At 37.1% G+C, this 22,357-nt stretch overlaps 1 protein-coding gene across 3 annotated transcripts in view; it reads left to right on the top strand.

Moving 5' to 3' along the window:
* Positions 1 to 22,357, top strand: part of CPEB3 (cytoplasmic polyadenylation element binding protein 3) — a 273,954-nt gene that overhangs the window by 156,284 nt on the left and 95,313 nt on the right. The window lies entirely within an intron of this gene.

Genomic DNA, 22,357 nt, shown 5'->3' with positions numbered 1-22,357 from the left:
GTCCCTCTCCAAGGAGTAGCCTCTCCTAGCAACATGCCCAAAGTATGTGACATGAAGCTTTGTTATCTTTGCTTCCAAGGAGCACACTTACTGCCCCCTCTCCAGGACATGCCTGTTTGTTGTTTAGCAGTTGATGGAGTATTTATCTTGTTAAATCTTCTCCAACATAACAGTTTAAAGGCATCAGTTCTTCTGTCATTCCTATTCATTGCCCATATCTCAGATGCATAACAAAGCAAGTGTTTCAAGTCCTCTTCACTTACAGCAAGCAAGGTTGTGTCATCTCCATATGTAGACTATTGATGAGTCTTCCTCTGAACTTGATACCATATTCCACTTTCTAAAGTCCACCTTCACAAATAACTTGCTCAGCATACAGATTGAATAGATATGGAAAGAGGATACAGGCCTGATGCAAACCTTTCTTCAGTTTAAATCATATAGTGTTCCCTTGTTCTGTTTGCACAACAGCCTCCTGGTCTAGTTATAGGTATCTAATAGCATGATTGTTTTGGAATCCCATTCTTCTCAATATTAGCCATAATTTATCCACACAGTCAAAAGCCTTTGCATAGTCAGTAAGCACAAATAGACCTTCTGCTATTCTTTCCTTTCAGCCAGGATCCTGTGACATCAGCAGTGATCCCTGTTGCCATGGCCTCTTCTAAATTCAGCCTGAACTTCTGGCAATTCTCTATGTACTGTTCTTGCCATCTTTGAGTGATCTTTAGTATTTTATTTTGCTTGCATGTGAAATGAATGATATTATTCCATAGTTTCCACATTCAGTTGGGAATAGGAACAATATTAATATCTTCCCATAAACTAGTGAGCAAGAATGCCTTCAGTGCAGCTTGAACTTCTTCCTTCATTACCATTAGTGTGTGTGTTGGAAAACTAGAAAATTCTATTGAACACATGATCATTGACATTCTAGGCATAAGTAAGATAAGATGATTAGAAAACTAATTAGCACGGGAATCATAAATTGAATACTGAAGTTAAGACCAAACTAGTACTTGCTGTCTTTGTTCAGAAGTAGATTAATAGAAGAATCTAAGAAAATCTTCAACTGTTTAAAGAAGTTTTGGTAAAACTCTCAATTGAATCTATTGCTTCATTTCCTCTCTTAATCAGTTCAAGATGCTCCCCTCACTTCCAAGCCAGTCTTGATCTGTTGACTTTCTACATTACCTGAAGGTTTAGCAGTTAAGGACTTGAGTGAACAGGATTCTCATTTGTCTCTCCAGTGGTGTTAAGAGTATCAGAGTCCCCATAAAAAATGAATGGGTAGAAAAAAATATGGTATATTAACACAGTGGAGTACTATGCAGCACTTAAAAATAAGGAACTCATAAAATAGGCAACATGTAGGACATTATGCTGATTGAAATATCTCAGCTACAAAAGGACAAATACTTATAAAGTACTTATAAAATTCATCACTTATAAAACAGGACTGACATGGAGTAGGGTTTCAGGGAAAATTAAGAAAAGGGGATAAATAATGAATACTGCATTGGAACAGACGAAGGAAAGAACTGTTTGAAAGGAATATATGATTAGACATTTTTAGTATGACAACAGACTAAAATAAGAGGTGCATAACAAAGTGGACTGGGGGAGGAGCAAAGGGAGAAGTTATGCAACAATAATTTTTTTTTAAAGTGAACGGGAGGGTTAGGGAGGAAAATGTGTAACAATGAATGAATGAAAACCCAGCTTTTCTGTAAACTTTCGTTAAAATCACAGTAATTTTTTTAAAATAAGTGCCTGAATCATTCGTACCCTAGGATTGTAACCATTGCAGATTTTGTTCTTGAATGTTTGGGTAGAAATCAGCTATAATGCAACAGTAGGAATTTGTTATTTGGAAGTGAAATGAGTAATTTTGAAAGATAGAGCATTTTAGATTCTATTTAAATAGATGCATTGTATTGGGGATGTTGAGCAGAATGTCATTGTTTGGGATAGAAGAAAAAAGTAAGATATGGACAAAAGACAAGGGATGGGACATCAAGCCTATTTTGTTTTTAAAAAGTGTTATCAATTAGTATTCACACATGCCTTATGTATTAGGAAGTCCTGGGTGTTGCATTGATAACCCAAATGTGGCACCTCTCTGGCATTTGAATCTACCAATGATCCTGTGTGAGAAAGATAGGCAATCTTTGTTGTTGTCATGTGCCAACCCATAGCTGACCCTCCAGTCAGTCTTCAGAAGCAGTAAATTACAAAGAGGAGATTTCCATCCTTCTATGACTAAGCAGCTGGTAGAATCAAACTGTGTGCCTTTGTGGGAGGAAGCACAGCTTATAGGCATTTATGAGTTGATAGTTTTGACTTGATGGAAAGGAATATTTCTCTTTTTTTGTTTTCACTCTTAGTTATATAGTGTTGCTATAACACAAATACCCCAGGTGGGTGGCTTAAAAAATGAAAATTTATTTTCCCACAGATTAGTAATTTTTTTTTATCTTAATGAAAGTTTACGGAGACTTTGGATTTCCATTCATTCATAGTTGTACACTTTCCCTGCCCACCCCACCCTCCAGTTTGCTTTTCTCTTTGAAAAGAAAAAAAAATTACTTCATTGTTATACAGTCCCCCCACCCCAGTCCAGTCCACTATGCCGCTTACATTTTGGACTCTTGTCATGACAATAATACCTAATCATATATTCCTCCTAAACCCTTATCTTTTTCAATGCAGTATACATTATTTATCCCCTTTTAGTGTCCCCCCAACTCCGATGTCAGTCCTGCTTTACAATAGTGACACTATACAGTATTTGTTCTTTTGTGACTGAGATATTTCACTTGGTGTAATGTACTCCAGGGTCATTCATTTTGTATAATATAGTTCATGAGTTCCTTGTTTTTAATGCAGCATAGTATTCTATTGTGTGAATAAAGCACAGCTTCTCTGTTCATTCATTTGTTGGTGGGCACTTGGGTTGTTTCCATCTCCTTGCTATTGTGAACAAAGCTGCATGGGTGTGCATATATCTGCTTGAGTGGCAGTTAATGGTTTCTTTAGGGTATATTCCCAGTAGTGGAATTGCTGGGTCAAATGATATTTCTATTTGCAACTTTTTAAGAAGGCTCCATACAGCCTTCCACAGTGGTTGCATCATTTTACACTCCCACCAAAAGTGAATAAGTGTCCTAGTTTCTCTGCAACCTTGCCAAAATTTGTTGTTTGCTGTTTTGTTAAATTTTGCTATTCTTACTGGGGTGAGACGATATCTCATAGTTGTTTTGACAACTTAATCTTAAAGGGTTTTTTTGTTGGTGGTGGTGTTTTGGTTTGGTTTTTGTTTTCCTTGTTGTGAGCCATCAAATTGGATCCAAATGGCACAGGAGGAGATTGCCCCCTTTCTCCAACAGAGTGTCTTGTGGATTTGAACTGCGCTTCTTCGGGATTGCAGTGCAGCTTCTTGCCACTAGGCCACCAGAGAGCTCCCTTAGGTTAGTAATCTTAAAGTCCAGACTTAGCATACTGCCTCCAGAGGAAATCTTTCTCTTTTTTGTTGGTTCTGGAAAAAGATCCTTGCCTATTCTAAACTTCTCTTCCTGGCCTGATCTCTTTTACCCCTCATCTCTGCTTTCCATTCCCTTTTAAATCTCCTTTATCATTCAGAGAGATGAACTCTGTAATCATCAGTTACACCCTGTAATCATGTGTTATCGACATAACAAAGGACAACTTGTTACCAATTGAAATTATGACCACAGATTTAGAAGTTTGAGATTTACAACATATAATTGAGATGGGGAATAGGAATAGTACACAATTTAATCTCTGACATTCTGTCTTAGCCTCCCAAAATTCACATCCTTCACCTAAAGTGTATGAAAGCACTTTAATATCATCATATTATCTCAAAAGTCTTAAATCATTTACAAATTATAAAGTCATCTTTTGGATAATTTAAATCAAAATAGGAATGAGACTTTAGGCATATTCCACCCTGGGGCAAAATTCCTCTTCATCTGTGAATGTGTAAAATCTAAAAGACCAGTTATCTACTTCTAAAGTATAATGATAAAATAGGCACTTTTTATAATGTAAGCATTTCTGTTATAAAAGGAAGAAATTGAAAAGTAATAAAGAATAACAGGTTTTTGTTGTTGTTGTTATGTGCCGTTGAGTCACCTGCAACTCATAGCGACCCTATGTACAACAGCCCTGAACCCTGCTCTATCCTGTGCCAATTTCACTGTCTTCGACACACCTACCCCGATTACCCGTCACTGAATCAATCCACCTCATAGAGGGTCTTCCTCTCTTGTGCTGTCCCTCCACCCTCCCAAGCATGATGTCCCTCTCCAAGGATCAGTCCCTCCTTGCAGCATGTCCAAAGTATGTCAGATGAAGCTTCAGAATCCTTGCCTCCAAGGAGCAGCCTGGTTTAACCCTCTCCAGGACAATCCTGTTCATTTTCTTAGCAGTCCATGGTATATTCAATACTCTTCTATACCACCACAGCTTAAAGGCATCAATTCTCCTTCTGTCCTCCCTAGTCATTGTCCAGCTCTCTGATGCATAGCAAGTGATTGCAAAGACCATGGCCTATATCAGGTGAATCTTAGTCTCCAGAGTGATGCCGTTGCTCTTCAGTACTTTGGAGAGGTCCCTAACAGCAGACTTTCTTATCGCAATACGTCTTTTAATTTCCTGGCTGCTGGTGTCAAGAGTGTTGACTGTGGAGCCAAGCAAACTAAAGCTGTTAACAATCTCAGTCTCTTCATCATCTATCATCATGCTGCCAGTTGGCCCAGTGGTGAGAATCTTTGTTTTCTTGATGTTGTTATGTGCCATCGAGTCATTTGTGACTCATAGCAACCCTGTGTACAAGAGGTCTAAATGCTGTTCTATCCTGTGCCAACCTAGCCATCTCAAATGCACTTATTCCCACCACTCCAGCCACAGAATCGATCCATCTTATCGAAGGTCTTCCTCTCCTTCGCTGCCTCTCCACTCTGCCAAACATGATGTCCCTCTCCAAGGACCAGTCCCTCCTTGCAACATGCCCAAATATGTCAGATGAAGCTTCAGAATCCTTGACTCCAAGGAGCATTCCGGCTTCACCTTCTCCAGGGCAAACCTGTTCTCCTAGCAGTCCATGATATTATTCAACACTTTTCTCCAGCACCACAGCTGAAAGGCATCAATTCTCTTTCTATCAACTCTATTCACTGTCCAACTTTCTGATGCATAGCACATAATTGCGAAGAGCCTCAATCCATATTGTAAGCTGCAGTCCTTGACCTTCTGCAGCAAGTGCTTCAGGTCCTCCTCATTTTAAGCAAGCAGAGTTTTGTCATCTATATACTACAGATTGTTGATGAATCTTCCTCCAATCCTGATGCCATACTTCTCCTCATACAGCCCAGCCTCCCGGATAATCTGTTCTGCACATAGGTTGAAAAGGTATGGAGATAGGACACATCCTTGTTATACACCCTTCGCAATTTTGAACCGTACAATGTTACCTTGATGTGTTCTGACAACTGCCTCCTGGTCCAAGTATAGGTTTTGCATTAGCATGATCAAGTGTTCTGGGATTCCCATTGTTCTCAGAGTCAGCCAATTTTTTAAACAGGTATTTAGCAAATCTAAAATCCAACAGGACAATTTATATTATTAGCTTCCAATACATGTAAATCGTCCTCTGTTTTTTGGGACCATCTTAGCAGTGACTACACTCTCCAGAGTCTAGTTGGTGGCCTTGCTTTATTGGTGGAGACCTCAGTCCTCGTCTTCCAAGCTTACAGGGATAACAACTTTGCTTTTTGGCTTTGGGTGGCCTGTTCTCCAAGTTTGTCTGAATGGTGATGCCCCTTCAGCCGTGGGAGATCCCTTTTTTTCCTGTACTTTGTATATGGCAGCCCCATTTCTCCAGGTTTGTGCAGGGCCTTATTCAGCTGCATTCCTAAACAGTAGCACCACACCCTAGAACCAAGTTGACAAACATCTGACTGAATCTTCTAAGTCAGTAATTCCTACCCTTTGAGATCTAGAAGGCCTTGGCTCTACTCTTGGAGACTTTGAAAACTGTTGGCCTTGCTTCTTCCAGCAGTTCAGCTAACCTTCCAGCTGCTACAGGAATGAGCTTTTCTCTTTTTTTAGGGCAACACGTGTAACTCATTTGGCCTGTTTCCAGCCTGTAGAATTCCAGTAGACAGACAGCATTCTTTTCTTTGTTCTTTTCTCTGTCCCTTTCAGTTAAGCTGATGGGTTTTATCCTGTTGTAGTTAGAGCCATAAGTCACAGGCTTAATATCTTTTTTTTTGTCCTCCCCCCCCCCACCTTCTCGCCTGCCCCGCTGTCACCCAGGCTTAATATCTTTAACAAAAGACTGTGTACATGTGTCCTTAGTTGTACAACACAATTTCCAGATCTAAAGATCTGTTTTCATTTTGCACAGTTCATCTTAAAATTAATCTCTTTCCTCTCATTTTACTATAGGTAGCCATAGACTCTTTTAAGATCTTGCTCAGGAATCTCTTCAGCTAAGTATCCATGTTCATTTTAAGTTCTACATTTCACCAAATATTTGAGCATAATTCATACAAGTTCTTTGTCATTGCCTAAAAAGCAATGCCCTCCCTTATTGTCCAGTCACATTTATAATTCTCTTTAAAAGCCTCAGCAGTAGCACATGGAATGTCCACATTTGTAGTAACATTTTGTTGATAGTGCCATGTGTGTTCTCTCAGGCCATAGAATTTCTCTCTACACTAATTCCAGATCTCAAATAATAAAAAGTGTTCCTTAATTTCTAAAAAGTATATCATCTTTATCTGGGAAAAAGATGGGATATCTCCCATGTGATTAACTGCCTCTGACAACTTGCTGGAGCGTCAGCCGTGAGTCTCTTCCAACTCAATGGTAGAGAACAACAGCAGCAGCAGCAGCTTCATCTTTTTAGCGATAAAAACAGTAATTGCGATATAAAATCATAAAAAAAAATTCCATTGAAGTGATGGAAGAAAGAGTTTGAACTCATTTTTAGTATCTGAGTAGTGAGAGAGTAAAAAGGTCAAATGAGAAGAGGCAAGGGACATATATGACATCTAAAAAAAAAAAAAGCAGAAACTAGAAGAAAAATTGTTCAACTTCAACTATCTGACTGAAAAATCTATTATCTTTTCCTAAGGAAGAAATGGAGAAACAGTAGAAGGTTTTTGTTTGTTTCTAATATTTACTTTGTTTTCAATATGACCTAATTTTATGACATCTCATGCTTTTAAAGTGAAGAGAATTCTTATTTATTCTTATAAAGCCTGAGGTTTCAAAATTGAGAAACTTTCCACTCTGAAATAATTTTAGATGATAAACTATCCTACCTGTGATACCATGGTCTAGTTCTATTAAACATTATAATAGTGCATTTTGTGAGCTTTGTGCTTGGGAGGAAGGAAAAAAATCTTCAAATCATTCATTATATTCTTCAAGCTGACCTGGATGGACTGAGTATCTAATCCCTTTCTACTTTTTCAGTTCCTTTTTTTAGATTAAAATAATTGCTGTTTTGCCCCATCCTGTGATACAATATGGAAAATAAATGGGAACAATAAGAGAAACTTAATAGAACCTTCATAGAAACATGTTTTGAAATGAAACAAGAGCCAGTTACATGTAAATTTTTGTGCATCTTTCAAGCGCACTCTATTGAAGTGAAGTGTGTGTGTGAAGAAATTTAGAATGATTGCCCCATGCTAAGTTTTTAGTTATAAATAAGTGGTTTTTTTAAAGAAGTTGTGACATTTGTAATATAAACAAAAAATGAATTTATCTAATTTAGAAAAAAATGTAAAGAGCTTATTTATTTGTATCTCTTATATTCAGTAGGCCCAATAAAGGCTGTTGTACCAGTGACTTCCAGAATCACTGAATTTATTTGTAAGATTTTTATTTAACTTACACTTTCAAAAACTGCAGCATGCTTTTTCCCCCCCCCATTATTTTGTGTGCGTGTACCGTCAAATCAGATCTGACTGGTACAGGAGGATATTGCGCCTCCTTCTCCGGCAGAGCCAGCATCTGGTGGATTCGAACCGTGTTCCTCTGGGATTGTGCAGCATGCTTTTTAAAAATAAAAATCTACAGTCAAGTTGAACAATACTTCAGATTAATGAATTATAATAATACTTAGAAAAAGTTTGTGTAATTTTTTTTTAACTTTTAAATGCACCATTTTGATACATATACCCATGGATTTCTTCTGTTTACATGCAGCCAGGAGCTATGGGAGAAGACGAGGTAAAAATTTTTTTTAAAATGAGATCTTTTGCTTGAAAAATTGTGAGTAAGTATGACTGTTTGAATGTTTATAAATACCCATGTATAATAATTTTTGTATTGTATGACATTCTAGAGTAATTATTTTAGAGAAATCACATCACTTTCATTATACTTTTTGCTGTTAGCAGTTGTTCCTTGAATTCTAATAATTACAGGCTCTAGACTATTACTACTTGGAATATTTTTGTTACATGGCTATTTTGAAGGAACTTGAGAAAATAAAAGTCACATGTATTTATTTTTCTGCCCCATCTCCACTGTGTTCTTTTCATATTACTTGTGAGGTAAAGCAATGTTTGAGAAGAAAACTCCTGGTCTTCATAGGTTGGCTAATTAGTTGTTTTGTGTATTATATCCAGAAATAAATTTTCTATAAATCTAAATGAAGCTTAAAATTCAAGGACTTACCAGATGGATCTTTTCTGGTGTTTACCTATTACTTTTGGGTTTTTGGTTTTTTTAAAAGAAGGACCTCATTCTAGAATTCTAACTCTAGAAGCAGTAAGGCTCCTTGATTTTTCTCTTTGTCACACTCAAACAAGATGGTAAAGTTTTATTTTGTGTAATATTTATAACTTCTCTGAAATATTTTTAAATGTGCAGTTTATTGTAGTAATATTATGAAATAGGTAGAATGAACCTAATGAGTGAGTTTTAGAGTCAGGCAACTCTGTTGTAATCATTGATTTATCACTTAGATCCTGTATTCTCAAACCAACTTTGTCCAACCTTAGAGTTATGAAGTTATGAAGTTTTTTTTTTTTTTAAAAAAGGGCATGGAAAACCTAATATATAAACTAAAAGCATTTTGCAAGTATAAATTGTAGGAGTTAGGGGAGGTTGTAGAATATACTTGTTTGACTTCATATTAAGGGGCAAAACCAGAATATCTGTCTTTTTGAAAATAATTCTTTTTTTATTTGAGTGAAATATTAAAATCATATTTTATAGTAATTTATGGACTTTATGTGTTATAGCATGAATTGCCATTAAGTATAGAATTAATTGCAATGTCTAATCAACCTCTTGTTGTGTATTGCCTTTTTCCCCTCCCTGGCTGATGCTGTGTATAACCTTTCCTTCACTTATATGAGTGGTTTTATACCATAATTGTCTTTATACATAGCTTATGTCATACAATATAATTTGTTTTAGATTCTTCCATTCTGCAGGATTTCATGAATTCTTGATCATTTTTAATAATATATAATACCCCACAGTATAAATGTACCACAGTTTGTTTAGCCATTATCTGTTTATGGATTCTTAGGTTCCTAACTTTCTTAGGAAGCGCTAAACACTTTCCATAATGACTGAACCATTTTACACTGGCAGTTTAAAAGAGTTCCAATCTCTCCACACTCTTGCCAACGTTTGTTGTTTTATGGCTTGCTTGACTTTCCTATTGCTGCTAGGAGAATCTGTGTCTTTTGGCTGCTTATTTGGTGCTGCATACCATTTATTGAGGGAGCTCTGGTGGCCTTGTGATAAGAAACTACACTGTAATATCAGAGGCACACAGTTCAAATCCTCCAGCTAATAGTTCCCACTCAGCATCACATAACGATCTTTTATCAGACTGTCTTTGTTTTTTTTACTTGAATCCTAAATTAGAGAAGATAATTGTTTTATAGTTCATATTATATTATTGCCTGTTTTCTTATCTGCCTTTTATCATACCGATCTTCTTTTTCTTTTTCCACATTACCTTACCTTGTGCTTAGCCACTGCCTGGTCATTGCAAGTACTATTATCCTTCCTTTCACCTATTTATCGAGGGCCTATTATTTCAAGGAGCACTGCCACAGTGAGTGCTAAGGAATCGGCTATGAACCAAATAGAAATTCTAACCTGCCAGGTACTCCATAGCAGAATGAGGTGGTGTTCCGCTTCTGTAAAGATTTATAGCCTTGGGAACCCTATGGGGTCTCTTCTGTCGTAGGGGTTACTACAGATTTTTGTTGTTGTTAGGTGCTATATAGTTAGCTCTAACTCATAATGGCCCTTAGTATCAAAGAACAAAAAATTGACTGGTCCTCCACCATCCTGACAGTTTTTTCAGTTTGTCTTGTTGAGTCTGTTTATGTATTGATCCATCGCATTGAGAATCTTCCTCTTTTTCACTGACATTTTACTTTACCAAGGTGGTGGTGGATGTGGTGTATACTGTAGAGTTGGGCAGGACCCTCCAGTGGGTTTTCAGAGGCCATTAATCACATGGGAGACAAAATTCACTGTCCTAACTTCTTCAGGGCTCTCTGGCTGTACTTCTTCCAGAACTGGTTTTTTCATTCTTCTGGCAGTCTCTAGTATTTGAATAGTCTTTGACAATATCTTAAAAGCATTCCTCCTTCTATCTTCCATCTTCCTTTTACAGCTCTTGCATGCATATGAGGCCATTGAAAATACCATCGTTTAGTTCAGATTCACCTAAACCAAAGATGACATTTTTTTTCTTTTTTAACACATTTATCCAGCAGACTATGCCATTTGTAATTTCTTTACTGAAGCTTGTTTGGACATTGATAGTGGACCCAAGTAAAATTAAATTCTTTACTTCAGTCTTTCATTCATTTATCATGATGTTCCTCATTGATTTGTGTTTTTTTTTTTAATTTCTTTATGTCAAGGTGTCATACATGCTGAAGGATAGGATCTGACCATATCAGCAAGTAATTAAAATTTCAGGTTGTTTTTGAGTCTTCCAATTCCAATGTGACATCTTTCTTCATATAGTCCTCCTTCTCTGATTATTTATTCAACATACAGATGAAATAGATATAGTGACATCTTTCTTGATTTTAAACCACATAGCAATACCTCTTTATCTATAAACAAATTCCTCTTGGGCGCAAAGAAATAAATGTTCTGAAATTCCCATTCTTCACAACAATATTATGATGCACGTAGTGGAATACCTTTTCAGTCAATAAAGCACAGATAAACATCTCTCTGGTATTCTCTGATTTCCACTGTGGTTCACCATGAATGACCCTGTTGGAATCTGAAAAATGGTAGCATAGTTTTCAGTATTGCAGTTACACACAGCTACCACCGTATGACGCAGTATTAGTAGTACAAAGCATGATTTTTCATTCCATGTTACCTTCTTTATGTATTTTTGGTTTTATGGTTTTTAAAAGTTGTCATCTTCATCAAATAATAAGTGAAATGCTACCTGGAATGACTTGATCCATGTACTTTGTGTTCAGTTTGATGCTCAAACATTCAAATTCATTGCCATCAAGTTAGAACGACTCATAGCTGTCCCGCTAGCCAGTTTTTGGAGGCTGAAAGATGAGATTGACTGTCTTCTTTGGAGCCACTGGTGTATTCACACTGCTTAAAGAAGTGCCATTTTTGGGTTAAACAGTGCAGCTCCAGCTCCCTATTTGATAATTGTAGATAAAGAGGAAAAAGACCCAGTGTATGCAGGAGAGAGCAAGCCAAAAGATGTAAGTGCTGAGTTTGGGCAGTGAGAGATCAGACAGAAAATATTGCCCAGTGCTTTTATTTAGTCCCTTCTTTAAATATAGGGGCATATAGTCCTGTGGGAATGAAGCAGGTAGCTGTTAGTTCCTCCACTTTCATCCTCCGGTACATCTGGACAATTCCCTGTATAATATAAATTTGAAGAACTGGCACCTTGCGCCGATTTCTTCATGTGATTAGAGATTAAGTTAATACTTGATCCCTTTCTGCTAATGAACATTTAGACTTGTCAAAATAACCCACAAAACACCAAATAAATGAACTTGCTTATGTGTGTTTCTTTATCCTAACTGAAATTAATGGTGGCACAGTGGTTAAGTGCTCAACTACTAACCCAAGAAGTCCACGGCTTAAATCCATCTATAGCTCCTCAAGAGGAAGATGAGATGGCTTGCTTCTAAAAAGATTTATAGCCTATTAAATATTGAAAAGCATTTCTACACTATCTCTTAGGATTCTTAGGGGATCATAGTAAGCTTAAAAGCAGAACTTGAAGAACAGAACTTGAGCTGTCATTAATATTCAATGTATCATCTTTATGTTGGTATAATTTTAAGTAATAAAGAGTAAAGGAAACAAAATCCTGTGACATTTTAGACATTCACCAGCAAGAATCAAGTCAGTGGAATCTTTTGCCTTTTCTAGTAAACTTGGAAAAACTTCTAAATAATTAGGTAGAATTTCAGGAAGAATTTAAATGATGGAGGAGGAGCAGAAAGCAAAACATTCCAGATATGTGAGTAGATTTGGAAAAAAGCATTAAGATGATTTTGACAGGACCAAATGTTTGGCACATATATACCTGAGAATATGTAGTAGGGTCCAAATGGAGAGGAAAACTTGGCAGTGAGATAGGATGTGCTGTCCTGTTAAATGGTTTTTTAAGCAGTAGGTGAAACTCTTCTTAAGGCTGACTTCAGAAAGATTTCATGACATAAGCAATGAAAATTGGAAAGAAATTGGGCATCAACTGAAGGCATGGCTGGGAGGAACAAGTTTTGGAGATAGGTTTTAGGACAAATTAACTAAACAGCAGTAATAGGCAAGAAAAAAATATGTGGAAGAATTACCTTTAAAATAAATATTTATTCTCTCTGGTGGCATAGTTGGTGGCATGTTGTGCTGCTGGCCCAGGGTGGGGGAGTTGTCTTCTGTGATTCTAGTCCACTAGTGACTCTGAAGGGGAGGGATGAACAGGCTTCTATTGAGGTTCACAGCTGTGGAGGCCAGCTGGAGGGTTGCTGTAAGTTGGAATCAACTTAATGCCAAGATGGAAGTGATGCTGGGTAACTGGAGAAGAATGTATTTTCCATGACGCAATTCTAAGACATTTAAAAACTACTAGTAAAGGGAGCTCTAGTGGCAAGAAGCTGTGCTGCAATTCTGAAGTCACATGGTTCAAATCCACCAGATTCTCTACTGAGGGGCAGTCTCTTTCTATACCAGTCAGATCCAACTGAATGGTACACAACCAAAAAAAAACAAAAAAACAACCCTAATAGTAAAACAGTCTAGAAACATAACCAGATCCTAGTTAAAGTCTAAGAAATTAGGGTTCACTCAACAATGACAAAATAGTACAAGGAAAAAAAAATCTTTCAAAAAAGTAAAATATTGATTATATACTGTAAAAGGAGATGATAGGGTTTAGTGGCAGAATTCTTGTCTTTTATATGGGAAACCTTAGATTCCTGGCTAGTGCATCTCAGGTATAGCCACACCTGTCTGTCAGTAGGAGCTATGATGCTCAGCAGAATTCACTGAAACTTCTAGATTAAGATGAATTAAGAAGAGCAAGCTGATGATGTTCTAAATCTGAAAATCAGCTAGGGAAAACACTATGGATCACAGTAGTTTGATCTGCATTTTACAGTCAGAATAGCACAGGAGTTCATACTTGTGGGTGGATTTGCCATGAGGCAGAGGCTTACGTGACAGCAGCCAAAAACAGCAGTATATAAAAATGAAACATTTACATGTGTCCAGTTATGTTTCTCGTTGATATCCACTTTTACTTTAGAGATGTGGCCCAGCAAATAACTAGTCATGTTCATTTGGAATAAAAATAACACCAAAGAATTAAAACATTTTCTTTCAGGTGTATCCTGAGCTCAGGTGTGTCAGAGATGGTGAGGATGGCACAGGATAGGACAGGATTCAGGTCTCTTGTTCATAGGGTTGCTGTGGGTCATACTCGACTCGATGGCTCCTAACAACAACCTAACGAGTGACTAGTTGATAGACTTTAGATTATGATGAAAAAGAGCCCCTGGTTAATGCTGCAGCAGTTGAATCAGCTGCACGCCAAGGGTTGGCAGTTTAAGTCTACCCATAAATGACATGAAAGAAAGACCTAGCAATCTACTTCAAATATATTAGCCATGTAAATTTAAAACTTTATGAAATACATTTTTACTCTTATATAGCAGATACATCATAAGCCAGAATTTACTTGAGGGTGAACAGTAACAAAAACAAAAAGATCCAGTTTAGAATAAAAGTTTTTGATGTTGCGAGTTACTGTCAAGTGTATTCTGATTACGGCAACCAATGTGTGCGCAGTAGACTTGCTCCATGGAGATTTCAGAATGGTGACCTTTTGGGAGCAAATAAATAGATCTGTCTTCTGAGGCATTTCTGGGTGAGATAGAATCAATAACCTTTTGATTAGCTGTTAAAGGCTTAACTGTTTGAACCACGTTGGCACTTTTGTAATGGAAATTACGGCCTTTGGGTCAGGTCCAATTCATCATGACCTTCCATCAAGTTACCTAGACTGTAAACCAGCTAAGTGATAAGGAATTGAGCTGCCAATGCAAAGGTGTACGGATCAAATCTACAAGCCTCTTCATGATAGATAGGCAGTCCCCTCCCCTGCGAGTTACTGCCTCTACAAACCCATTAAAGGGTCAGCTATGGGTCAGGTCCAACTTGATGGTTGACACACAACAATAACCATCTGTAGAGAGTTTGGCTATTAACTCAAAGGTGGCACCGCTGTGGTGGTTCTGGGAGAAAGGTAGACCATCTCCTTGTATGTGATTTACAGCCTTTAAAACCCAGTGGTGGATTCTGATACCACCACAGTGGGGGTTTTTGAAATCTCTGTAAGAGGAGACGGCCACCTAGTTAACTTGGACAAATCTTTTCTTACTTATCTAACAGTTTTCATATCTCCTGTTTGGCATTTTTCTTGAGATTTTCTCTACATTTAGTTTTTAATTGAAAAGAAGTATCAGGCCATTGACGAGATGGAGAGATGGATTGATTCAATAATTGAAGTAATGAGAGTAGGTATATCAGAGACAGTAAAGCTGGCAAAGGATAGAACAGGTTTCAGGGCTGTTGTACAGAGGGGTCACTAGGAGTTGTAAGCTACTCAACGGCACATAACAACATCAGAGACTATTGGTAAAAAAGAAAGTCAATAATAAGTTACAGATATTAAGAACTATTTCTGGTTCTATTGAAATATTAAATGTATTTTATGTGAAAGTTTCATAAGCTTCTAAAGCATATTTATGTGGTATGCATGTAAGAATATATTTTTTTATGAATTATGAGGCTCACTCAAGATGTTTTGGTAGTAGGGAAGGTTTCCATTTAGAAAAAAACGGAAGAAAAATGTTAGAGTTAAGTAGGTATTTCTTGACAAGGGGGACAATTTGGGCACTGTCTTAAAGTTGCAGTTTCTGTATCACAGGTGTGGAAATTAAAATCTTGCCAGTTTTCTCAGGAGTAATTTCTCTCAGGGATGGACGTATGCTGACCAAATAAATATATTTGGAAGAGAGTACTGGGAATCTCAGAATATTATTATTTCGTTTTAGGGGCTGGATATAGAGATAAAAGTTCTATGACTGATTTTCTTCTAATTTAAAGTCCGTTCACAATAACAATGTGCTAAATTTGTAATTAAAACACTCCCATTAGCTTGTAATTAGAACAAAGGGAAATAAATGGTTTTTAAGCCATAGAAGCATCCAGTGAACCACTCTGTCCCACAGGGAAGTAATCATACCTGGTGCTGACAAGGTCTTCTTATTTCCCTGTCTTTTAAATGCTTGCTGCAGAATAACTTTTTGGTCTGTCAGTACTTCAGAAAGTCATGTTACAGAACAGTTGGTTAGTTATAGATTTTAAATTCTAGTATTTTATTTAGTAAGTAGACTATATATTCCAGTACATTGAACTTGGATGTTTCTCAAGGCTCAATACACTTGTACATGATCTCTTTATCTGTAGATTACTTCTCTGTGTACCAGAATGTTCAGTAACTGCTTGCCATAGACAGATAATCTCTGCTTTAGTGGCTTTTAAACTAGAACATTGGTGTCAGTGGGAATATTTGTTAAAAGTGTAGATTTTCAATGTGCAATGGATTAAAATTAAGAAAATCTGGGGATTGGACTCAGATCTGGATTCTTAGTTCTTACTCATTACTAGAAAGACATTATTTATACATTAATTTTTGGCAGTTTAATTTCCAAGGACAACTTTATTGCTAAGGTGTCTTATAGTACTCTGTATACTAAGAAATTTGATTTTCAAACTTTGAGACAATTTTTTACACATAATAAATTCATAAAATGTTCTTATTTTTATAATTCTTGCTTGGATTTGCTTTGTCAGAATGCTCTGGGGAAGCTGTGGTTATATTTATTTGGCAGACTTAGAGAAAGTTCTTTTTATTTCAGAAAGTCTCATACATCTGCTTTGCTGCTTTAGATCAGGATTTCTTCATCTGTATTCTGAATGGTTACAGATTTCCTCATACTCCTGCTGTACTTCTTCCTATCCCTACATGCACATTACTAGTTGTGAAAGTTGAGCTGAGACTTCTGACCCCTTCTAACTTCATCAAGAGAGGGAAGAATCAAGATTAACAGCTCAAGGCTGGTCCTTAGGAGGCAAAGGTCAGACATGCCTCCACTCTCTGTTTTACAAATTTGGATACCTAATATCCCTCCTAACTGTGCTTTGCCACTCGGTTCTGTAATTTGTTGCAATGGCCACAGTGAACTCACAAATAGTGGTCAAAATCAAGGTTGGGTAATATTTCACTCTTTTCTAGATAGGATCACCATCAGTCAGAAAGAACTAAGTCAGTGGCTCCTGTCTAAAACAACATTATGAAAATAACCAGTTACAGTTGAGGATCAGTAATGACCAGATAAATATTCCATGGTTTGTACTATTTCTTCTGAACTCAAGGACACATCTCTCTCTAGTTCTGGGACTGTTTGGAAAAGTGTTACAAAGCTTTTTTAGCTCCACTAGGACCACTAGTAAGTGCCCAGGTACACCCTACTCAGTTAGCAAAGCCTTTTGCCTGAGAGCATGAACCACTTTCATTTTGTGGACCAAAAACCCCACTCTGCTATCTCTTGCTTCCTTTCTACTTCTACTCCACACCATCTCTGGTGTTAAAAAGATCTTTATCTCCTCTGTCCCAGTGCAGAGATCCCAATTTCAAATGCTCTACTCCTGGATCTTCTTTATTTGTGGTCCTGAGGTCACCACTTCACATCTCTGAAATGGCTCATTTTATGCAGCAAGGTGGCAAAAAATGACCAATCAATCCCCTTGCCAAGATTCCATACACTTTAACAGAATTAACCCATCCCTACAAGAGTGGCATGCATTTTTATTTAAGTAGCTAAGGTGTTGAGTTGCCAAACTAAAGACAGGCAGTTGTTCCATGGGGAAAGGACAGTTCCCTTTTGTGTGATTTGTAGCCTGTGAGAGTTAGCTAGAAGTCAATTCTGATTTTTTCATCAGTCCCCTTTGTTGGCAACACACACCTCATTTACAGAGTACCGTACAATTATTTAGTGGAAATTAGAAAGACGGTAGCTAGAAGAACTAGCAAATCTGTCTTGGATGAAGTGCAACCAGAATTGTCTTCAGAGGCAAGGATGGTGAAACTTTGTCTCACATACTTGGGCATGTTGTCAGGAGGAGATGGTCCTTGGAAAAAGACATACTGGGAAAGGTGGGTCAGCGAAAGAGGAAGACCCTGACCATGACTGTAACAGGGGGCTTAAGCATGTTGTATATCATGTGGATGGGGAAGGAGAGGGCAAGATTTAGATTCATAGGGTCACTGTAAGTCATAACCAACTTTATGACACTCAACTGCAACAACAACATGGCTAGAAGGGCCATATGAAGTCATTAATTGCACCTCGGTAGTAGTGTAGGTAAAAGAAGTTATGCAGGATTTTCATGTAGAGGAATAACATGGCCAGAGATATTTTAGAGACCTGACAGGATGGAAGATGAACTAGATGAGAGTATCACAGTCTCTAGAATATGTTGTTGCTGCTGCTGCTGTTTTGTACCACTGAGTTGGAACCAACCTTTGGCTGACCCTCCAGCTAGTTTTCAGAGGAAGAGATTATCCATGTTTCTTGCATGGAGCCCTGGCGAACTGCATGTCTTTGGATTGACAGCATAACTCCTTACCTCTATGTCACCAGAGCTCCCTTTTAAAAAAGCATGTTTAGTCGTAGAATGAAATACTAAATTTGAAAATGTAAATTTTTGTCATTGATTTTGTAAAAGAACATAGAGAATAATGCTTGAATAAATAAAGTCAATAGAAAAGGTCCGTTTTCCAGGGCATGATCTTACCTATTGCTTTGCTTATACTTGTGTAGCTTCATGACTTTGCACATATTGTTTTCCATCTCTGAATGCTGTGTCACATTAAACATTTATTGAAGGCAGGAAGATGCAGTGGTGAACAAGATTAAATTGGTCCTGTCCTAGTAGAACTTAAAATTTAATGGGATTTGAGAGACAAATGCTAAATAAAAGCCCACAGAAATTATCTAAATATTAAGAGGGAAAAGTACTAGAGAGAAGTACGAGATGGTGCAAGTGGACAGAAAAGTTACCTTGAGGAAATTATTTTTCTACTGAGAAGTGAAGAATTAGTAGGATTAACTAAGAAATTGGAGAATTGAAAAGGGGCACTTGTCTCAGGTGTAACCAACAACTTGTCCTTAGAACCTAAGTTTAGGAAGAATAGTCATCAAACTCAGCTGAGGTTTGTGTGACTAGAAGTTAGTGAGCAAGAGGGTGAGGCTGCCATTTGAAGTGGGCAGAGCCCAGGTGGTTCACCGTGCTGGTTTTGTACTTTAATAAAAAACAATAGGAAGCAATTGAGCAGTTTTATAGATGGTGGTGATGGGTGTAGTCACACAATCAGATAGTGTTTAAAATACCAACCTTGTCTGTTTTTCATGTTGTCGTGGTTAGGGATGGTCCAATTGACTAAAACTCATAGTGACACTGTGTGGGAATTTGCATTATCCTGTGCCATCCTTATGATCTCAAAAATGTTTGAGCCCATTGTTAAAGTCACCTTGTCAGTTCATCTACTTGAGGATCATTCTCTTTTGCTGATGCTCTACTTGCCCAGCATGATGTCTTTTTCCAACAATTGGCCCCTTCTGAGAACATGGCCAAAATATATATGACAAAGTTTCACCATCTTTGCCTCTAAGGGGCACCCTTATTATACTTCCTTCAAGGCAGATTTATTTGTTCTTTTGATGATTGATGCAATATTCAATACGCTTCACCAGCACCACAGTTCAGAGCTATCAGTTCTTCAGTCTTCCTTTTTCATGGTCCAGTTCAGGTGTATAGGAAGCAATTAAAAATATCATGGCTTGCATCAGGCATACCTTAGTCTTTATATCATTACTCTGGAGGTCTTTGCAGAAGTCCTTGACAACATATTTTCCCAATGCATCATGTCTTTGGGTTTCTTATCTGCTGCTACCATGGGTATTGATTGTGAATCCAAGCATAATCAAGTTGTTGGCACCTTTAATCTTTTCACCATCTACCATGATGTTGTCTGTTTTGCCAGTAGTCAAAATTTTTTGTTTTCTTTAGGTCAAGATGTAATACATTTTAAAGGCTGTATAGTCTGCTTTTCAGTAAGTGCTTCAAGTCTTCCATTATTGCAGTCAGGATTGTATCATCTATGTAATGCAGGTTGCTGATAAATTTTCCTCCAATCCTGATGCCACATTCTTCTTTATATAATCTAACTTCTTGAATTATTTGCTCAGCATACAAATTGAATGTTATGGGGGGAAATTTACAAACCTGATGCACAGTTTTTCTTATTTTAAGCCCTTGTTCTGTTTGGACAGCAGCTTCTTGGTTTATGCATAGATTTCTGATTAATACAATTAAGTGTTTGGGATCCCATTCTTTTTGTTCCCAGAACTGGAGAGTGGATAATGGTAGTTTTTACTGAGATTAGAGAGAATACTAAAGGAGAAGAAAGTTTTCAGGAAAGGTCAAGAATTGTTTTAAAGGCTTTTTTCTGTGGATTTTTATTCTTCATCTGAACAACTCCCATCTTAAGATACTGCTCAGAATTGCTTTTTTTGTGAAGCCATGGTGTAAGTCTTTTTTTCTCCCATCTTCAGGACAGCATTAAAATGTGCATTAGGGTCATTTGGTAAAGTCTTCTCTCAGCACTTAGATCTTTTATTTTGTAGTCATTTTTGTACATTCCCATCTCTCAGGGAGCCCTGGTAGTCTATTGGTAAGTTCCCAGAGGCACTCAGTTTGAATCTGGCAGCTGCTCCAAGGAAGGATGGGCAATCTCCTCCTGTATAATTAACTGCCTCCAACAACAGCAACCCATCTCTCACACCAGATTGTGATTTCTTTGGCACAAAGTATTTGTTTGTTTGGTGCTTTGGAGTCTGGAGCATTAATTCCTCAAAGGTTTTCCACTGAATTATGTATATTGAAAGATTCTTTTACATTAAAACTTTAAAATACTGTATGTATTAATATTTCTGTACTATAGGGTTTTCCCCAAACCTTTTATGTTCTGATATGGATTGTGAATCTCAGGGATTGAAAAATTTCTGGAATTTTGTTTTCTGAACATCTCACATTGCTAGTGTTGAAACTAAGTGATGGAAGTAGGAGCATTTTGTGGGGAGTGCTAATTTGGACATGTGCCTCACACGGAATAGGCACATTATTTACTAAGTGTGGATCATGTGAGAAGCAAACCTGAAGTCTGGGAAATGCCTCTGAATGCATTTAGGAAGCTCATTTTGCCGCTAGTTGTTGCAGATCTTTATTTTACTCTGAATGATCAAAACAGACTTCAAGAAATGAGAACTTGCTGCTGTTTGTTCCTGCCAGGCTAAAAGATAAATAGCAGGAGGTGACAAGTTTGTTCCTTTTTTTTTTTTTAGCTGTACTGAGAAGAGCCAAATAAAAAATTCCTTGATCCTTTTATTTCTCAATTTCCAACTTCAAAATAGTCTTTTTAATATAGCCTGGGATATTAATAAAATATAGTTAAATTTAAAAAGTTTTTTTTGAAAAATAAATGTTCAGTATTTTTCTAAGGCTATTTAGATTTCAGTTGAGTAAGTTGGTTCTTGTGATACAAAATCTAGGTTTCAGGGAGATATAGGTAGGATAGACTAAATGGGGAAGACACTTTTTTGAAGAATATCTGACTTTATTTTAGAAAGAACTTTTTCTTTTCCCCCCAAAAAAAGTTAGAGTATTCAAACTGGTTCATTTTTAGAAAGTAGCCTAGTGGAAAGTTTTACCAGGAACTCATTGACTCAAACAGGAAATCTATTTGTTTTTAAATTTAGATTTGATTTTATAATGCCAGATGTCATTTATTAACAAATTTTAACTGCTGGCAACTTTCTTATTATCATGTTGACTTTGCTGTACAGAATTAACCATGCAAATAATTCCATAAACTTTTGATAATTTTTTTACATATAAGTGATATCAGATATAGGCACTTCCTTGCTTACAAAATGTATCTGTTCCTAATTGTGTATTTAAGTGGAATTTGTATATGAGTTGGAATAGGTACATATAGTTTTTATTTAGCCTTATGTTAGGTCAAGAAAAAGGAGTCCTGGTGGTGCAGTGCATTAAGTGTGCTGCTTAGCTCACAGATTTGCAGTTTAAACTCACCAGCTGCTCTGTGGGAGGAAGATGAGGCAGTTTGCTCCCATAAAGATTTACAGCCTCAGAAGCATGTGGCAGTTCTACTCTGTCTTGAGTTGGAATCAACTTGATGCAGTTGGAAGTGGTTAGTAAATGAAAAGAATTGAAACTTTTTCATTGATTTAAAAACTGCACAGGTATTGAGTGAAAGTAATGGTGGTGAAGAATTTGTTTCAATTATTGGAGAAGTTGGTTACAGTTTTTCAAAATGAGGACGGTTTACATAACATTAAATTGCAAGCTGTTCCAAATCTGATGTTCAAGGAAGATGTTTGTGATCTGAAGCCTGCCTGTATAAGCAGGATTGTTTGAATAAAGGCATCATAACCACACTTACTCCCCTATCTCCATATATGTTTTTATTTATTCTCACTAACCCTTTATTACTGCAGATACTAGTTCCAAATTAGAATTGCTTTAGTGGCAGGGAAAATGTAATCATCTTTGGTCTTGCTTTCAGTCAGAAAGGTCATCAGCTCCTGTCATCGGTTTGAAATTTCTTTGGCACTTAGGGTTATTCTTC

This window comes from Elephantulus edwardii, unplaced genomic scaffold (assembly GCF_000299155.1).
Source record: "Elephantulus edwardii isolate Elephantulus edwardi_28Jun2011 unplaced genomic scaffold, EleEdw1.0 scaffold00007, whole genome shotgun sequence".
In the NCBI taxonomy this organism is placed as follows: Eukaryota; Metazoa; Chordata; class Mammalia; order Macroscelidea; family Macroscelididae; genus Elephantulus; species Elephantulus edwardii.
This window is presented reverse-complemented; position numbering and strand designations above follow the sequence as displayed.